Below are 18,074 nucleotides of genomic sequence, written 5' to 3' on the forward strand. Positions count from 1 at the left end.
TCAAGCGAATCAAGATTTGGTTGAGTGTTTTGTGATTTGCAGAAATTAAATTGCATGGAATTAAAGAGAACAGGAAATAAATTGCTGAATCTTAAAGAACAAGAAATTAAATGGCAGAAACTTAGAATGCAAGAAATGTAAATTGCGGAATCTTAAAGTGCAAGAAATGTAAATGACTTGAATTATAAAGGGGATTGGGACTTGGATTTGCAGAAATTAAACAAGAAAAAGTAAATTTGCATCAAACAGAAAAGTAAAAGAGTATTTGGGTTGAATCGGATCTGAAGCAAAACAAGTAAATGAACATGAAAAGCAAAAACAGAATGTAAATTGGAATTTCAGATCTCAGGGGTCCAGAGACTAGAAAACCAGGTCTAGATCTCACTACCTTCCTTGATCCAACAAGAACAATTGCAAGGGAAATGTAAATTGCAAAGAAAGTAGATGAAGAACAATTAACTGAAACTGAAATTCAATCAAGCAGTAAATAAACAGAGAGATCCAAGGATGAGATTGAAACAGAATTTCTTCAATTCTTCAACCCAAGATCCAAGACAGTTGTAATTGAAATTGAAAGCAATAAAACTCAGAGGAAGAGAATGGAATTCTCCTTCCCCGAAACTAAGAAATTAAAGATCACTCAATATCCAAAGCTCTCCGAAAACTATTATGAAAACTCCAAAGAAAAGCTCCCCGAAGAACTTGAATTCTCTCCTATTTATACACTTTCTTCAAATGATCTTCAAGCCTTGAGTTGGGCCTTTGCTCTTGGTGGAATTGGGTTGAAAGAGGCCTTGGTTGATTGCTCTTGGAGTTTGGAGAAGAACCAAAGTGAACCAAATGAACCGGGTTGGAGTTTTGCAAAAGTTGGACCAAAAGTTGGAGCAAAAGTTAGGGTCTAACTTTTGGTCTAACTTTTCATATCAGCCAACATAATTTGCTGCTATCCACATTGGAGCAAAAATTAGACCGCAAAAGTTAGGGGTCTAACTTTTGCTCCAACGTTGGCCTTCCTTAGTGCACTTGTGGCGCCAACGTTAGCCCAAAAGTTAGGGGCTAACGTTGGCGCAAACTTTTGGTACCCAGGGAGTGATTTTCAAGTTCCAATGTTAGCCCAAAAGTTAGGGGCTAACGTTGGGGCTAACTTTTCACCCAAAAGTTTGTGCAAAAGTTTGAGGCTAACTTTAGGTCCAGCTTTTTGCTTCCTGGTTCAATTTCACTTATTCCATTGTCTTCTCTTTACTCCTAGCTATTCCTTCTTGCTTCAACCTTTCTCCAAGCTTTCTTCACCTATCATTAATCAACCAAACACATCAAAGCTATGCTTAAAATCATGAGATATTCATTCTTTCATAATATGTGACAATTATAGTATAAAACCTCATGAAATAGCATGAATTCATACATGGTTGATTAAGTCAAAGAAAACATGAAAATTTACCCAATTGGCTTGCTTGTAGCTCAAGAAAGTGCATAATTCTAATGAAAACAAAAGAAAAAGACTAGTTAAAATAGGCTAAGATGACTTGTCATCAATAACTCATACTCTGATTCTACATAACACCTGTTTAATACCCATGCTAACTTAAGCATCTGAGTCTCTTGCAGGTACCCCCACCCTTCGGTGACAGAGGATCAGCAGCACGTTCAAGTCCAAACAAGTCGGACGTACCAGCTCCGGTCACCATTCACCAGCCGGACACATCGGTTCCGACCAGCACAGAAGATCTCGTCCGAGATCGACCTACAGTTTCAGGTAACCCTCGGAACACTTCCTCTTGCATCCCATACCAAGTATTGTGACCCATGCCTTTATAATCACTTTGTTGCGCTACTTCTTTTGGGCACTACCCTTCACTTGTATTTTTTTATTAAAATGATTCTTTGAGTTTAATGTTTTCCTATTTCCCTTCCTTTCTCAGGATGGCCACCAAGAGAGGCAAGGAGAAAGCTCCAAGGAAACCAGCCGCAAAGAGGGCACCCCAAAGATCAAACACTAAGGCGCATTCTTCAATAGGAGCCAAACCCCTATCTAAGAAGACGAAGACACCCGCTCCTATTGATGAGAACGAGAAGAGCAAACCGGCAAAAGATTCTTCAAGATTCCCCAACCACTTTTGTGAACTTGTGTTCCCACCATGGTTGAGAGGAACTATCATGCCGAGTATCTACTCGCTCTGCCAGACAAGGTTGCTCCTTGTATTTTACCCCGTATTGAATGGCGAGGATGAGAGTTTCTTTTAAGAAAACCACAGGAGATCAATCTCTCTTGGGTGGTAGAATTCTACACTTACTACCATCTTCCCTCTCTTCAATCGGTATACATGCGCCGGAAGATCCACACACCAAAGGATAGAAGATCTACACCGGAAGCTTGATAGATATGAGCGGCGCAGCTAACGCCGATACACTTACATCAAGAAGCTTCTGCGTTGTGTTACCCCTAGCATAGAGGAACCCGAAATGTTCACATCCACCTTAAACCCAAGCGATGGGAGCTTTGAAGGAGGGGATAGTGAAAGTTTCGGTCCCGACCGTCCTTTGTGCATTTTTGGTAGCACGGAGGACCGTGCTAAATTCTAAGTGTGGGAAGGTCGTTCGAACAAACTCCATGGGTAATAATCTCTTCCTTTCAACACCCATGGATTTATTTTTTTGCTTAGTAGTTAGCGCATTACATGTGTAGTTAGTCTTGCTTGTAAATACTCCTTGCATGATAGTTAGTTTCTATAGAGTTGCTTGGTCAAAATAATAACTTCTTCCCCAAGAAACTGTGTTTTGGGGTACCCTACCAAATTTTGAACAAATTTTTTGTGGCAAACTTGCTTTAAGAATGTATTTTGGAACATAGTGATTGAGCTAAGAACACAAGCATGTAAGTTTTGAGCCTATTGCATGGTTACATCATCTAACCATTATTTCCCATTCTTGTGTGCATTATTCTCTCTCTATGATTGTAGTCCTTGCTTTGTCTGATTCTATATGTCCATTACTTTGTGTATGAATGCATTTACATGATTGAGGCCATCATTTCAATAGTCACTTTTCCCAAACGGCCTTAACCCTTTTATCTACCATTGCTAACCAATTTTGAGCCTATGATAAACCCTATTTGTTCTTAAAAGGAGCACATCAATAACCCTAAGTGAAAAACAATGAATGTCCCTAAATTTGGATCCTTGATTAGCTTATGTAGTTGAAGGTGTGTATCATTCAAATGGGAGGATATACTTGGAAAATTTGGGTAGATGTAAAGAGGTGTATTGTAGTTGTAATTGAAAATTCTAGGATTTGGAAACATACTCATGTATTGAACCATATGCATTGAAACTTTTTGTACATGAAACCCAAAGAAAAAGGGGACTACAAAAAAAAATATAAATAAATAAATAGAGCAATGAAAGGGGACAAAGATGCCCCAAGACAAGGTAATAAAAACAATGCATATGGGATGTGAATTGAAAAAAATGCATGAGTATGCAAAAAGTGAAACTTAAGGGTAGCTAGGCAATGTATTATAGTTGTATAGGTTGTTCTACGTGTCTAGTGGGATTCTAGGATTAATCAAGGACTCAAATTTTAAGCTCACTTGACCATATACATCCTTACCTTCACCCTGGCCCCATTACAACCCATGAATAAGCCCTCATGATACTTGTAAGCATGCATTAAGTAATTGTTGATTGCTAGATGAAAGACAAATCTTGGAAAGCATGATTAGGAGAGGATTGAGTGACGAACCCTATACACCTGAGCGAATAGAGCGGATATACTTCCAGTGAGGGTTCGATGCTCAACTCCTTGTTCCCAGCTTTCACAAGCATTCATTTAGCAAGTTATATGCACTTCATAGTGAGTTTCAATTCGGTAGGATTCATGAACTACATATCATTTTCACCCTATATGCTCACATGTGTTCTTGGAGGATAGATTTACCCTTGACCAAGTAGATAGATAATTTTACATTATTTGCATACATTCACTTAGGTAGTTTGCATTTCATAAACCCTTTCTCACCATGATCTTTGGTCTTTTTATTTTAAGCATGAGGACATGCTTGGTTTAAGTGTGGGGAGATTTGATAAACCCCAATTTTGTGGTTTATATTGTGAAGAATTTGGGGGGGTTTTGTCAATATTTCTCACACTTATTCATAAGAAATGCATGGTTTTGTGTTCTCTTCCTAATATTGCTTCATGATGAAAAACATGCTTATTTTGCCTTAGAATTGCTATATTTTTTTCTTCTTTTATTTCCATTCGATGCCGTGATGTATTTGTTGAGTGATTTCAAAATTAATAGGGCAAGAATGGCCTAGAAGAGAGAAAGAAAGCATGCACAAGAGGAAGGAACATGAATATTTGGATTTTGGGAAACTCAGCATTGGCGCGCACGCGCATTCCACGCTCACGCGTGGATGAGGATAACTGGAAGAGGCGCGCAAAGATGGACGCATCCGCGCGGGCCAGAGAATTCCCACCGACGCGCACGCGCACCTGGTGCGCACGCTGATGATTGGGCTTTTGTGTGTGGTGCGTAGAAATCGTGACGGTTCCATTCCTTAGTAACGGCGCTAAAAACTCAATATGCACGTTCATGACCTTAGTTCTTTGTCACAACTTCGCACAACTAACCAGCAAGTGCACTAGGTCGTCCAAGTAATAAACCTTACGTGAGTAAGGGTCGATCCCACGGAGATTGTCGGCTTGAAGCAAGCTAAAGTCACCTTGTAAATCTCAGTCAAGCGGATTCAATTGATTATGGAGTTTTAGTAATTAAAAGATAAATAAAATATAAAATAAAGATAGTGATACTTATGTAATTCATTGGTGAGAATTTCAGATAAGCGTATAGAGATGCGTTCGTTCCTCTTGAACCTCTGCTTTCCTATTGTCTTCATCCAATCATTTATACTTCTTTCTATGGCAAGCTGTATGTTAGGCATCACCGTTGTCAATGGCTACATCCTGTCCTCTCAGTGAAAATGGTCTAATGCGCTGTCACTGCATGGGTAATCATCTGTCGGTTCTCGATCATACTAGAATAGGATTCAGTAATCCTTTTGTGTTTGTCACTATGCCCAGCACTCGCGAGTGTGAAGCTCGTCACAGCCATCCCTTCCCAGATCCTACTCGGAATACCACAGACAAGGTTTAGACTTTCTGAATCTCAAGAATGGCCATCCATGGATTCTAACTTATACCACGAGGATTCTAATTAAGGAATCCCAGAGATACTCATTCAATCTAAGGTAGAACGGAAGTGGTTGTCAGGCACGCGTTCATAGGTTGGGAATGATGATGACTGTCACGATCATCACATTCATATTGAGGTGCGAATAAATATCTTAGAATCGGAATAAGCTTGAATTGAATAGAAAAACAATAGTACTTTGTATTAATTCGTGAGGAACAGCAGAGCTCCACACCTTAATCCATGGTGTGAAGAAACTCTACCGTTGAAAATACATAAGTGATGAAGGTCCAGGCATGGCCGATTGGCTAGCCCTCAAACGTGATCAAAGGATCAAAAGAAAATCCAAAGATGAACAAAGATGTAAATACAATAGTAAAAAGTCCTATTTATACTAAACTAGTTACTAGGGTTTACAGAAACGAGTAAATGATGCAGAAATCCACTTTTGGGGCCCACTTGGTGTGTGCTTAGGCTGAACATTGAGCTTTACACGTGTAGAGGCTTCTTTTGGAGTTGAACGCTAGTTTGTAACCTGTTTCTGGCGTTTAACTCCACTTTGCAACCTGTTTCTGGCGTTTAACTCCAGAATGCAGCATGGAACTAGCGTTGAATGCCAGTTTGCGTCATCTAAAATCGGGCAAAGTATAAACTATTATATATTGCTGGAAAGCCCTGGATGTCTACTTTCCAACTCAATTTAAAGTGTGCCATTTGGAGTTCTGTAGCTCCAGAAAATCTACTTTGAGTGTAGGGAGGTCAGAATCCAGCAGCATCTGCAGTCCTTCTTCAACCTCTGAATCTACTTTTTGCTCAAGTCCCTCAATTTCAGCCAGAAAATACCTGAAATCACAGAAAAACACACAAACTCATAGTAAAGTCCAGAAATGTGATTTTTATTTAAAAACTAATAAAAATGTACTAAAAACTAACTAAATTATACTAAAAACTATGTAAAAACAATGCCAAAAAGCGTATAAATTATCCGCTCATCAGTGTGGTTTAGAATTCTCAAATGAAATATCATTGCAATATAGTTTCTAAACCAACAATAGTCCTTTCATACAAAAATTTGTTTGTCACATGTAACAAACCCCTAAATTTATAAATCGAAGTATTAAACCTCGGGTCGTTCTCCCTAGGAATTGCAATAAAGTGTTCTTGTTATTGGTTATGAAGTATGTTTGGGATTTTGAGGTTTTTGACAAGAAACATAAATGACAAAGAAAATAAACTAACAACTAACAAAGCTCTTGGCAAGGTATGAGAACTAGAAGTCCTATCCTAGTTATCCTCCTCAATTGTGACCACAAATTATCCATTGTTACCACTTAGTTAACCTCTAACCATGGAGGAAAGTCAAGTGGATGAATCAACTTGATTCCACAAGTCCTAGCCAACTCCCAAGGGAAAGACTAGCTTTAGTGGTATCCAAATCAATTAGAAACTTCTAATTATCAATCAACAAAGGAATTAGATAACTCAAGCGTCACTAATTACTCTACCTAGGCCAAGAGGAACAAAATCTATACTAAAATCCAACCAAGCATTTTATCAAACACTTGAAAGGCATAAAAAGAAAAGCATGATAAAATTGCAAGGAAAGTAAATCTACACTACTCAATTGCAGGGAATTAAACAACAACAAATCAAATGAACAATAAAGGAACATGAATCATAAATTACATTAAAGAAAAATAGAAGAACAAAAATGCATCAACATAAAAATAAGGGATTACAAGAATTAAAAGCATAACTAGAGAGAGAAAAGGTAGAAGGAGAAGAATTACAAAAGGAAAAGTTAAATCAAAGCATGGAATTAACCTAGATCTAAGAATTCCTAATCTAGATCTAACCTACTCCTAATTCTAGAGAGGAGAGAGACCTTCTCTCTCTAGAAACTAAATAAAAGCATGTGAAAACTAAAATAAAACTAAACTAATGACTAGATGTCTCATCCCTCTTTAATTCTTGGGTCAAATAGCATCAGAAATGAGTTGGATTGGGCCCACAAGTCTTTAGAATTTGCTGGCCACGTATTGCTTTAAGTGGATCATATGGCAGCAACAACATGTGCGCGTATAATGCGCGTACAAGTTACCATACGTGTAGGAAATATGGCAAATCTTATACCGTTTTGAAACTCCGGATGTTAGCTTTCCAACGCAACTAGAACTGCATCATTTGAATCTCTGTAGCTCAAGTTATGGTCAATTAAGTGCGAAGAGGTCGGCTTGACAGCTTTTGCGATTCCTTCATTTCTTCATGAGTTCTCCACTTTTACATGCTTTTCCTTCATTCGCTTGATCTAATCTTTGCCTCCTAAATCTGAAATCACTTAACAAACATCTCAAGGCATCTAATGGAATCAAAGGTAAATCAAGATTAAACAATTAAGGGCTTAAAAAGTATGTTTTCACTCTTAAGCACAAATAAAGGAGAATTTACAAAACCATGCTATTTCATTGAATAAATGTGGGAAAAGATGATAAAACCCTCTAAATTCAACAGAAGATAAACCCTACAAATGGGGTTTATCAACCTCCCCACACTTAAACCAAGCATGTCCTCATGCTTAAACCAAGAGAGAAACAAGGGGTATCAACATTTATTTAATGAAGTCTAACTAAATGCAATCTACCTATATGCAACTATCTACATGAATGCAATTGCTTGGTCAAAATAAATCAATTCCCAAGAAGCATATATGTACAAGGGCTAAAGGTATTAACAACCGTGCCAAACCACAATCGAATTGAGCTATTTAGTATTTTTATAAACTTGCATCAAGAATGATGATCATAGGTGAAAACATGTGATTGAGCATCAAACCCTCACCGGATGTGTTTGCACTCTATTCGCTCAAGTGTTTAGGGTTGATTCACTCAATTCTCCCCCAATCATGCTTTCTAAGATTTGTTTTTCTTCTAACAATCAACATTTATTTCATGCATGCATACAAGTATCATGAGGTCTTTTCATAGGTTGTAATGGGGCTAGGGTCGAGGTAGGATGCATATATGGTCAAGTGAGCTTGAAATTTGAATCTTTGATAAGCTTAGGCTTCCCACCTAACCTATGACATCCTATACAATTCAAAACTATCCTAACTACCCATTTTTCACTTTTTCACATACTCATGCGTTCCTTTTTATTTCACAACACTTATGCATTGATTTTATTGAGCTTCACTTGGGGCATTTTGTCCCTTTTTATTTCTTTTTTTTATTTGTTTCTTTTTTTTCTATTTTTTTTCTTTTCCATGCTCTTCTTTTTGTTTCTTTTTCTTTTTTTCTTTTGTTTTTCTCATTTTTTTTCAAACTATATACAAGAACATCAATGCATAAGGTCTATACATTTTATCAATACATGAGCATGTACCCAATTCCCAATAATTTTAATAAAAATACAAAACTACCCTTTTATTCCCTCAATGTCCCAAGGTTCCCAAACTTGAATGATACACACACTCTAGCCTAAGCTAATCAAAGATCCAAATAAGAATATTTATTATTTTTCGCTCTAAGGCTTGTAATGTACTAAATTAAGAACAAGTGGGTTAATCATAGGCTCAAATTGGCTAACAATAGAAGATAAAAGGTAAGGCTTTTTGGGTAAGTGAGATAAACAAAATGATGGCATCAATCATATAAATGCATGAATACACAAAATAATGGACATAAAGAATCAAACAAATCAAAGATCACAATCATAGAAAGAGAATAATGCACACAAGAAGGAAAAATAAGTGGTTATAAGATGTAACCACTCCATTAGGCTCAAATCTTACAAGCTTGTGTTTTTAGCTCAAAAACCATGATCCACAATATATATCTATATATATAATTCAAGCAAGTTCTATGAAAAGTTTTCACTCAAATCAATTGGTGCCCTATAGATAGAATTCTTGAAAAATCTCATTTTGACTAAGCTTATTGTGTATATATATGCAAAAATTTAAGAAAATGCAACTAAAATCCTAAAAACGTAAAATGAAATGCAAAAGTGTTGGGTTAGGAATTTGTCACCCAAAATCGCCGAACGATCGGACGACCTCCCCAGACTTAAAAGTTTGCATCATCCTCGGTGCATTCAAAGATGAGCAAGGGGGTACGGCGACTCTCTGGATTACTACCTTCAGCTGGTAGATCAACTGGTTGCTGCGCGTTCTTTCTTTCGCTTCCATTTTTGCTTGTGGTGCATTAATCATGAAAAATAAAAATATAACACCATAAGATGAGAGATCAAAAGCAAGGAAGCATACATTGTTGGAATGAGGTATTAATCACTAGGATTGAGTGAGTGAGTTAGTGTGACATTAATGATAAATAAGTGTGTGAATTCTAAATTAGGCACCTTTTAGAACACACACTAGCACAAAAGGCGATGTCACAAAAGAAGCATGCACTTCACTTATCCTAGTGTGTTTGAGATGCTTTAAGTAAACTTGTAAGGTAAAACAAGCATTAAAGAAGCATGAGAGCATTCAAGCTAAAAGCATATGGATGCATATGATCAAGAAATACAATGCATTAAAGTAAATGCACACTATCCAATGTCAAGAGATTGCCTAATCAAAGAATAGGGTTCAAATCACATGGTGGCCAAATCATGCAATTCAAGAAGAGTTACGAGCTCGAAGGCAATTCTCAGCACTTGGTATTCTTAAAAGGTAAGCATGAAAAACTCAAAACCAAGTAGCAAAATATAACCTCAACAATAGAATCCAATAGAGATTATAAATATAATGATGTTAAGATAACATCCCTTTTTAATACTCAGCAGCAATTAATGGGAAACAAGATTAATAATCCAACACTTACAATGAAAAAGAGAAAAATAAATGAAAATTAACTAAAACTAACTAATCAACTAACTAACTAACTAATTAACTAACTAAAATAAATGGTTATCAATGGTGTTTGGGAGTGTTGCATGAGGGGTAGAAGAAGGGAAGAAGAAAGGGGAAGGAAAGAAATAGAAAGAGGAGAAGAAAAGAGATGTGTTGAAGGAAGGGCATCCGCGCGTACGCGTGTATGGCGCGCGCGCGCGGATGGTGGTGCAATGCGACACGTACGCATACATGGCGCGTGCGCACAGATGGCTTATTTCGAGAGTGATGCGTACGCGCGAGTTGGTTTGTGCGAAAGGCACAATGCTAGCGCAGCGTTCGCACAACTCTCGGGTTTTTGGCTTGGGGTGGAATTTCTCAATCCACGCGTATGTGTACATGGCGCGTGCGCGCGGATAGGCGAAAATGCTTGATGCACGCGTACGCGCGCAGTGCGCGTACGCGCGGATGGTGCTCTGTTTTTTTTATATATATTTTTGCACCAATCCAAGCATTCCAAGCCTCCAAACAGCTACCAATACACCATAAAACCTTATTTAACATACTAAACTACCAATTATACTCAACAAATCAACCAAAAACATGAATTTAAACTAATTACCAATATGTACAAAAAGAGAAAATGAAAAGAAGTTACCATGGTGGGGTGTCTCCCACCTAGCACTTTTGTTTATTGTCCTTAAGTTGGACTTATGGGGAGCTCCTCTTAAGGTGACTTGTGTTTGAAACCATCCTTGAACACCCACCAATACTTGCATTTCCAATGAGCTCACTTCTTCAAGTTCAATTCTCCCAAGCTTTGATGGAGTTCTTCATAGACTATGGGCTCCCAAAGTTGATCCTCATGTATGCCGGGATCCCCTATCTTGTTTCTACACCCATCTTTAAGTTGATTATCATTATTCCATTTGGGTGGCTTGACAGTAGAATTCTCAATAAAGTGACCAAACATTCTCCTAGACCCAAGCAATCTAGCTCTATACCAACCCTTGCTATTAAGCTTTGGGCATGCAACCATCATGAACTTTGATTTACATTTCCAACTACTAACCATCTTCCTTTTGCTCTTAAAGCCACAAATATATCTAAGTTGACTATCTATCTTAAGCAAACCATATTCAAGGGGAATAATAAAGCTTAAGTATAAGGAATTTACCTACTTGAATGAGAGAATGGATGGTGATGGCTTGGGGAGAGGTATCTCCAATGTCCTTGCAAGCTCTACTCCCTTATGTTCTTCCTTGTCAACCTTCACCTCTTCACAAACTTCTTTACTTTTAATCCTTTGTTTATCATTTTCATCTAACTCTTCTCCATCACTCAAATCATAAATGGGAGGTTGAGAGAAATCTACCTCCACATTGCTTTCCATCTCATTGGGAGAAGGTTCTTCAAATTCAAAGGATTCACCACCAAGAGGGTTGGATGCAAGGTCTTCATCACCAATGGAACTCAATTCTTGCTTCATTCCCTTCAAGTTTTCACTCAAAAATTGTTTTGGAGGTTGTGCACTCTCCTCCCCAACATCAAATTCAATCTTCTTGGAGAGGTTCTCTTCAATTTTAGGTTCCCAAGGAGGTTCCGCATCTCTTAAGTCTTCAACCACTTCTTCCTCTTCTTCAATGATCATAGGCTTCTCCAATTGTTCTAACACAGTGGCATTACTCCTTCTCCACCGGAGTTTCCAATCTCTCCTTCATACTTTGCTCTTCTTTCGATCCTCCACATGTGACCATGGGGGTGCCTTGAGTGCTCAAATATTGGGAGGCTAAGGTGCTTACTACCTTGGTCAAGGTAGCCACAAATTCTAGTACCTCCCTTTGCATTTCTCCTTGCCCTTGGAGTATAAGGCTAAGGATTTCATTCATTGAGGATTGGAGTGGATAGGAGGGTTCATTGTCTTGGAGAAAGGGTTCATAATAGGAAGGTGGTTCTTCTTGGTAAGAGTATGGTGGTGTGTATTGAGATGGTTCTTGGGAGTAGTAATCTTGGAATGGTGGTTCCATGTATGGCTCATATTGTTCAAAAGGTGGTTGGTATAGTGGATATGGATCAAGGTTATATGGAGGTGTTTGGTGAAAATAGGCCTGTGAGTGTGGTTGAGGTTCATGTTGAGGATATGACTCATAGGCATATGGTGGTGGTTCTTGAAAGTCACAAGGGGATTCACCATAGCCATTGGGTTGATATGCATCATAGAATGGCTCTTCTTCATAGTGCATTGGTGGAGGTTGTTGCCAAGAGGATTGATCATATGCATATGGCTCCTCCCACCTTTGATTGTCCCATCCTTGATACACATCTTCATTGAACCTCTCATTTCCTACAACATAATTAGAACCAAACTCATAGCCAAAGTGAGAATATATGATAGCAAGAGAAAATGAAAATAAAATCAAATAAGAAGCAAGAAAATTAAATCCTAAAACTAGCAAGAGCTAACAAAAGCAAACATATTCACACTATTCACATATATACAATAACCAATAACATAACACCATTGCAACTCCCTGGCAACGGCGCCATTTTGATGATTGGGCTTTTGTGTGGTTTAGAATTCTCAAACAAAATCTCGTTGCAATATAGTTTCAAAACCAACAATAGTCCTTTCATACAAAAATTTGTTTGTCACAAGTAACAAACCCCTAAATTTATAAACCGAAGTATTAAACCTCGGGTCGTTCTCCCTAGGAATTACAATAAAGTATTCTTATTATTGGTTATGAAGTATGTTTGAGGTTTTGAGGTTTTTGACAAGAAACATAAATGGCAAAGAAAATAAACTAACAACTAACAAAGCTCTTGCCAAGGTATGAGAACTAGAAGTCCTATCCTAGTTATCCTCCTAAATTGTGACGACAAATTATCCATTGCTACCACTTAGTTAACCTCTAACCATGCAGGAAAAAAGTCAAGTGGATGAATCAACTTGATTCCACAAGTCCTAGCCAACTCCCAAGGGAAAGACTAGCTTTAGTGGTATCCAAATCAATTAGCAACTTCTAATTATCAATCAACAAAGGAATTAGATAACTCAAGCATCACTAATTACTCTACCTAGGCCAAGAGGAACAAAATCTATAGTAAAATCCAACTAAGCATTTTATCAAACACTTGGAAGGCATAAAAAGGAAAGCATGGTAAAATTGCAAGGAAAGTAAATCTACACTACTCAATTGCAAGGAATTAAACAACAACAAATCAAATGAATAATAAAGGAACATGAATCATAAATTGCATTAAAGGAAAATGGAAGAACAAAAATGCATCAACATAAAAGTAAGGGATTACAAGAATTAAAAGCAAAACTAGAGAGAGGAAAGGTAGAATGAGAAGAATTACAAAAGGAAAAGTTAAATCAAAGCATGGAATTAACCTAGATCTAAGAATTCCTAATCTAGATCTAACCTACTCCTATTTCTAGAGAGAAGAGAGAGCTTCTCTCTCTAGAAACTAACTAAAAGCATGTGAAAACTAAAATAAAACTAAACTAATGACTAGATGTCTCATCCCTCTTCCATTCCTGGGTCAAATAGCATCAGAAATGAGTTGGATTGAGCCCACAAGGCTTTAGAATTCGCTGGCCACGTATTGCTTTAAGTGGATCATATGGCAGCAATGACGCGTGTGCGTACAATGCACATACGCATCACCATACGTGTAGCAAATATGGAAAATATTATATCGTTTCGAAGCCCCGGATGTTGACTTTCCAACGCAACTAGAACTGCATCATTTGGACCTCTGTAGCTCATGTTATGGTCGATTAAGTGCAAAGAGGTCGGCTTAACAACTTTTGCGATTCCTTCATTTCTTCATGAGTTCTCCACTTTTACATGCTTTTCCTTCATTCCCTTGATCCAATCTTTGCCTCCTAAATCTGAAATCACTTAACAAACATCTCAAGGCATCTAATGGAATCAAAGGAAAATCAAGATTAAACAATTAAGGGCCTAAAAAGCATGTTTTCACTCTTAAGCACAATTAAAGGAGAATTTACAAAACCATGCTATTTCATTGAATAAATGTGGAAAAAGATGATAAAACCCTTTAAATTCAACAGAAGATAAACCCTACAAATGGGGTTTATCACACGCGTGGATCACAAAAGCAATCGGCGCGCACGCACGCATGGTGCGCACGCGCAGAAAGCTGGACGTGACCTCATTAAAGGAAATCGTGCCTGGTGATTTTTGAGGCTCATCAGGCCCAAATTCAAGCTGTTTCTGCATGGAAAAGACCCGAGGATGCTAGGGGGAAAGGGGGAGGATCACTCATTTTACACTTAGACACAATTTTTAGCTAGTTTTTTTGGTTCTTTGTTCTTCTAGAGAGAGAAACCCTTGTTCCTCTCTAGATCTAGCTTTAATTTGATCTTCCCTTGTTGAATTCTAAATTGGATCTTGTTAATTACTAGTTTTAATTGCTTAATTTGAATTTCTTAGTATAATTTTGCTTAGATCTTGTGTTAGTTTTATGAATTCTTGTCAATTGTCATTTTATACCTATTTCATGAATGTTGTGAATCTTGACTTGTTGATGTTACATTGATGATTTCTATGATTAATTGTATTGTTTGAGTGATTATATGTTGATAATTGTTAGTGGGTATTTGTTAATTTCAATTTAATTGCAATTTGATCATGACTTTTGTTAATGCTTATCATGTGTTTGATGAATTGTTTACTTTGATTATGGAGTAGTTCTCTTTACTCTTAGCCTAGGCTAAGGGAATTAGGTAAACTTGAGTCATTGGGTTTAATGGATTTGATGATTTGGGAACCCTTAGTGGTCAATTTGATAGCCATTGACACTAACCTACTACTAAGTCAATTAGTAGGTAGGTTAGACCTTATGGGTTGATGTTGATCAAACCATTTAACGTACTTCAAGTATAGAAGCAGACTTAATGAGTTTGGTTCCTCATAATTGTCAAGATATGGTTATTAGACAAGGATAGTGACCCCAACTCCCATGCCTAGCCAAGAGTTGCTTTTATCATTCCTTTTTGAAAACCCAAAATTCTTGATTACTTGTCTTAGTTATAGTTACTTGTTTAGCTTAGAATAGAATCATATTGGATATTACTTTGTTAGTTTGGAATTATTTACATCTTGCTTAGTTATTTGAATTAGTTTCTTGCAATTTAAGATTACTTGCTTGTTAAGATTCATAGTTTAATTTCTTGCTCATAAATCACAACCCCGGATTTCTAACCAATGTTGAAGCACATGTTTGCCCATTTCTTGTGAGACGACCCGAGGTTTGAATACTTCGGTTATTTCTATTGGGGTTGAATTTGTGACAACCAATTTCCCTTCTAAATTTGATCCTCGGGGATTGTTGTTGGGTAGAGCTATACTACCAACACATTTTCATTGAGAAAATCTATTCCGACGTAACCCCCGGGGTTCATCACTGACCCAAATAGACCCTCTTTTGGTGCTGCCTCCTCTCCGACTGCTGGTCCTCCTCCTAAAAAACAAAAAACTATTGAACCTTATGATTTAGATGTCCCTGAATTTGATGCCGTGGAGTTTGTTGATAATCAAATTGCTCTCTATGGTCGGCTTCCCATGGACGATGTGTCCATTCTTCATCATTTGAATTTTATCACTAATAACAGCATTCGGATGGCCCATATGGGTGCGGCTTTGTTTCGAACTGTCCATGGTTCCCCTGTTCATACAACTAAGGAATTCTTGGAGGATGCAAATTCAGAATTTGATAGAATCAAAGAGTTGAAGGATGAACTTGATGCTAGGGTGATTAAGCTGGAGTTGGACTTGGAGAAGGAGAAGTCGCAGGCTGTCAGGGTTGAGGCAGCTGTGAATTTGGCAGAGGAGATGGCAAAAAAGCATAACGAGAGTTATACCTACACTTATGCCGAAGTGTTGGAGCTGAGGGGGAGGCTTGAAACTGCCCACGTGGACTACACCGATCTTCAGGGCCATTTGGTGGACACTATTACAGGCGCTTATGAAAACTTGAAGGCGTAGGTCTGAGTTCTTGCTCCTGAACATGACCTGACTCTTTTTAGCCTAGACAATGTGGTGGAAGAGGGGAAGATAATGCCTGCCCCAAATGATGAAGATGATGGGCCTCCTCCTGCACCCCCAGCCAAAGCCTTTGCAGCTACGACTTCTTCAAATCCTTTAGCTGAGATCGACCATTCCCAACCTGATCCAGATTGTGAGATTCTCAATCATGAGGATGGGACCATGGACATTGTCCCTGTGAATATCATTCCTCCTCCTTCTGCTACTGACGCTGCTACTGGGGAAACTTTGCACCCCTTATGATTTATGTGTTTTTATCTCCTTAATTAGCCAGACTTGTGAGATTTTGAACTCTATTTTTTTGTAACTTTATGGTGATTTGGTTCTCTTGACTGTTAGTTGCTTCTGTGCAACTTAGTAGAAAAACAAAATGCTTTTGAACTCTTGAGGTCCTCTTTCAGGTTGGCTTTTGAGTCTTTTTAATGATTGCTGTGTTTCTTTTGATATGCTGTTTGTTCTTTTGCAACCTTTGCAAAATTTTGTAGATCTTTATAGAATGTTGGTATTCTGCTTGTCCAGCCTCTCTTTGATTAGATCTTTTATCTGTTTTCTGGTTGGGCAAGATGACCCTTGGGGCTAACTTGCTCGGCAACTTTTTAGTGTTCTGGAAGAACCTTTTTAGTTAGTTTTTGAATAATTTTGATAGCCTTGCTGTGGTGTTGTGGCTTTTTGGACAGAGCTGCGTTTCTTTTAGCGCATGCTTTGGATGGTCGACTTTGTTAGTTTGAGATACTGCTTTCATTGGTCGACTTCTTTTTGTTGGTCTTTCTTGAGTTATTTTTAGTAATCTATTGGGCCTTTTTATATGGAATTACTTTTTATAGCTTTGTTGCTTCGCTTGGTTTAGTCTGACTTCTTCTTGTTGAACCCTCTTAAGTTATTTTTAGTAATCCATTTTTACTCAGACCTCGCCAGGCCTCTTTTTATGGATTTACTTTTTATAACTTTTTGCATTGATGGGTTTGGTCTGACTTCTTCTTGTCGAATCCTCTTAAGTTATTTTTAGTAATCCATTTTTAGTAAGACCTCGTCAGGCCACTTTTTATGGATTACTTTTTATAACTTTTTGTTGATCGCCTTGCCCGAATTTTGTGTCGGTACTTCTTAAGTTATTTTTAGCAGTCCATTTTTAGCCAGGCCTCATCAGGCAGCTTTTTATGGATTACTTTTTATAACTTCTTGCATTAATCTATTTTTGTTGCTTTCATCTTGCCGACTTCTTTGTAATCGGGTGACGAGTTTGGTTCTCATCTTGCTGACTTTGTCGTATTCGGGCAGTGAATTCTTGCAATCAGATTAATACGTCTCGGTAAATAACCCTTCTAGATCGGGCAATTTTGTAGATCTTGGCTTGGTGCCTCATTATAAAACCTTTTCAGGAAAAAGAGTGCACCTTGACCTAAGATCTTTATCACTTTCTAACTATAGTACCTTCTTAGGTTACATACGTGCCATGACCTTGGTAGCTCTCGCCCTTCCAGATCGGACACCTTGTAGTAACCTTTTCCCAGTACCTCCACAATTCGGTAAGGTCCTTTCCAGTTAGCTGCTAGCTTCCCTTCTCCTGATCGACCTGTTCCGATGTCATTTCGGATTAAGATGAGATCATTGTTGGCGAAGCTTCACTGGACTACTCTCTGATTATACCTTGAAGCCATTCGACGCTTCAGCGCTTCATCTCTAATCCGAACTCTTTCTCGGATTTCTGGAAGTAGGTCGAGCTCTTCCCTTTGAGTTTGGGAATTGGTATCTTCATTGTAGAGGATTACCCTTGGGGATCCTTCCTCTTTTTCTACTGGGATCATTGCCTCCGTTCCGTGAGCAAGTCAGAAGGGTGATTCTCCTGTGGTAGAGTGAGGGGTTATCCGATATGCCCATAGGACTTGTGGGAGCTCTTCGGCCCAAGCTCCCTTTGCATCCTGTAGTCTTCGTTTTAACCCGGCTAGTATGACTTTGTTGGCAGCTTCTGC

This window comes from Arachis ipaensis, chromosome B01, assembly GCF_000816755.2.
Source record: "Arachis ipaensis cultivar K30076 chromosome B01, Araip1.1, whole genome shotgun sequence".
In the NCBI taxonomy this organism is placed as follows: domain Eukaryota; kingdom Viridiplantae; phylum Streptophyta; class Magnoliopsida; order Fabales; family Fabaceae; genus Arachis; species Arachis ipaensis.